Source organism: Phyllobates terribilis, unplaced genomic scaffold, assembly GCF_046119375.1.
Source record: "Phyllobates terribilis strain yellow unplaced genomic scaffold, ASM4611937v1 Scaffold_2__4_contigs__length_985480577, whole genome shotgun sequence".
NCBI classification, from domain to species: domain Eukaryota; kingdom Metazoa; phylum Chordata; class Amphibia; order Anura; family Dendrobatidae; genus Phyllobates; species Phyllobates terribilis.
The window spans coordinates 466928978-466932062 of NW_027362762.1; positions in this window are offsets into that span (position 1 = coordinate 466928978).

A 3085-nucleotide genomic window follows, 5' to 3' on the forward strand; every position below is an offset into this window, starting at 1 on the left:
CACGCCCACTCTTTCCTAACACTGCTCACGGTGTGAGGGGCTCAGCCAATCACAGCGCAGAATCTTGACGCCCGCAAGGGAAAAAGTTATGAATGGACATTGACGTCACTTAGCAACCAAATGCCTGGTTACACTGAGAGCTGAGATGGAGGCTGCTGTATGCCGCCTCACTGAGAGTAGCGCCGTTCTCGCTGGCGCATTCTCTGGTCTTTACTGTTCATATATCTCGGTATAAAATGAAGAACGTGATGGCTTTCTGGAGTTTCCCTTTAACTATTAGTTATTGTTAATTATGCTTAATTTTATGGACACATCTACGTGTGTGACCTGTAGTGTGGTCTATGATGGCAGACGAACCCGAGATCCAGCAGCTTTTGGATTCTTGGCCGCGGCACTGTCAGCCATTAGATGTGACACTGCTCTTCTTTGCGTATAACCCAAGTGTAAATCCACAGAGGGCACCCACCTCTATAGCCTGTCTGCAGAGGGCACCCACCTCTCCAGCCGGTCTGCAGAGGGCACCCACCTCTCCAGCCGGTCTGCAGAGGGCACCCACCTCTATAGCCTCTCTGCAGAGGGCACCCACCTCTCCAGCCTGTCTGCAGAGGGCACCCACCTCTCCAGCCGGTCTGCAGAGGGCACCCACCTCTCCAGCCTGTCTGCAGAGGGCACCCACCTCGTCAGCCTGTCTGCAGAGGGCACCTACCTCGTCAGCCTGTCTGCAGAGGGCACCCACCTCGTCAGCCTGTCTGCAGAGGGCACCCACCTCGTCAGCCTGTCTGCAGAGGGCACCCACCTCGTCAGCCTGTCTGCAGAGGGCACCCACCTCGTCAGCCTGTCTGCAGAGGGCACCCACCTCTCCAGCCTGTCTGCAGAGGGCACCCACCTCGTCAGCCTGTCTACAGAGGGAACCCACTTCTCCAGCCTATCTGCAGAGGGCACCCACCTCGTCAGCCTGTCTGCAGAGGGCACCCACCTCGTCAGCCTGTCTGCAGAGGGCACCCACCTCGTCAGCCTGTCTGCAGAGGGCACCCACCTCTCCACCCGGTCTGCAGAGGGCACCCACCTCGTCAGCCTGTCTGCAGAGGGCACCCACCTCGTCAGCCTGTCTGCAGAGGGCACCTACCTCGTCAGCCTGTCTGCAGAGGGCACCCACCTCGTCAGCCTGTCTGCAGAGGGCACCCACCTCGTCAGCCTGTCTGCAGAGGGCACCCACCTCGTCAGCCTGTCTGCAGAGGGCACCCACCTCTCCACCCGGTCTGCAGAGGGCACCCACCTCGTCAGCCTGTCTGCAGAGGGCACCCACCTCGTCAACCTGTCTGCAGAGGGCACCTACCTCGTCAGCCTGTCTGCAGAGGGCACCCACCTCGTCAGCCTGTCTGCAGAGGGCACCCACCTCGTCAGCCTGTCTGCAGAGGGCACCCACCTCGTCAGCCTGTCTGCAGAGGGCACCCACCTCTCCAGCCTGTCTGCAGAGGGCACCCACCTCGTCAGCCTGTCTATAGAGGGCACCCACTTCTCCAGCCTATCTGCAGAGGGCACCCACCTCGTCAGCCAGTCTGCAGAGGGCACCCACCTCGTCAGCCAGTCTGCAGAGGGCACCCACCTCTCCAGCCTATCTGCAGAGGGCACCCACCTCGTCAGCCAGTCTGCAGAGGGCACCCACCTCGTCAGCCAGTCTGCAGAGGGCACCCACCTCTCCAGCCTATCTGGAGATGGCACCCACCTTGTCAGCGTGTCTACAGAGGGCACCCACCTCTCCAGCCTGTCTACAGAGGGCACCCACCTCTCCAGCATGTTTACATATGGCTCCCACCTCGTCAGCCTATCTGCAGAGGGTACCCACCTTGTCAGCCTTTCTACTGAGGGCACCCACCTCTTCAGCCTGTCTACTGAGGGCACCCACTTCTAAAGCCTGTCTACAAAGGGCACCCACCTCTCCAGCCGGTCTGCAGAGGGCACCCACCTCGTTAGCCAGTCTACAGAGGGCACCCACCTCTCCAGTCTGTCTGCAGAGGGCACTCATCTCGTCCAGTCGGTCTGCAGAGGGCACCCACCTCATCAGTCTGTCAGCAGAGGGCACCCACTCTCCAGCCTGTCTACAGAGGGCACCCACCTCATCAGCCAGTCTGCAGAGGGCACCCACCTCGCCCAGCTAGTCTGCAGAGGGCATCCACCTTGTCCAGCCGGTCTGCAGAAGGCACCCACCTCGTCCAGCCTGTTTGAAGAGTGCACCCACCTCATCAGCCAGTCTGCAGAGTGCACCACCTCATCAGCCAGTCTGCAGAGTCTACCACCTCATCAGTCTGTCTGCAGAGGGCACTTACATCATCCAGCTGGTCTGCAGAGGGCACCCACCTCGTCCAGCCGTTCTTCAGAGGGCACCCACTTCATCAGCCAGTCTGCAGGCTGCACCCACCTCATCCAGCCGGTCTGCAGAGTGTCATTGGCAGCATTTCCTGAAATATATCAAATATGTTTGCATCCCTAAAGGCCCTCATACACATAAGATAAAGGTGGGCTTCGGTCAAACTAATGGTCTATCATCGGAGGTAGAAAAGCATCTCAGGCCGCATCAGCTATGTTACATATTTTCAGCCGATGTCACAGACACCGCTTATGATCAGCCAAAAAAATCCAACACGTCTGAACAATAACGAACATTCATCAGTCAGCCATTGGTTAAAACAAACAATCGTTGATTTTGCAGAGTCAGCCAACAATCATACATTATGACTAGTGATGAGCGAGCGTGCTCGCTACTGCGCGGTGCTCGCGGTGCTGCAGAAGAGGGCAGTTGTTGAGTACCAGCATCAACAAGGCCATCGGTATTCAGTTCAGACTCCACACATAAGACCTCAGGAGTGGACATGGATGTCAGACATATGTACCATCCTCCAAAACTTTGAGGACTCCACCAAGATGGTGAGCGGCAATGAAGCCATAATTAGTGTCACCATCACGCTTTTCTGTCTTCTGAAACGCTCTCTGCTCACAATCAAAGAGGATGCATTTCAGGCGGAGCACGATGAGATAGTGCAAGGAACCATACAGGATGATTACACACAGCCAACCTCATCTCATC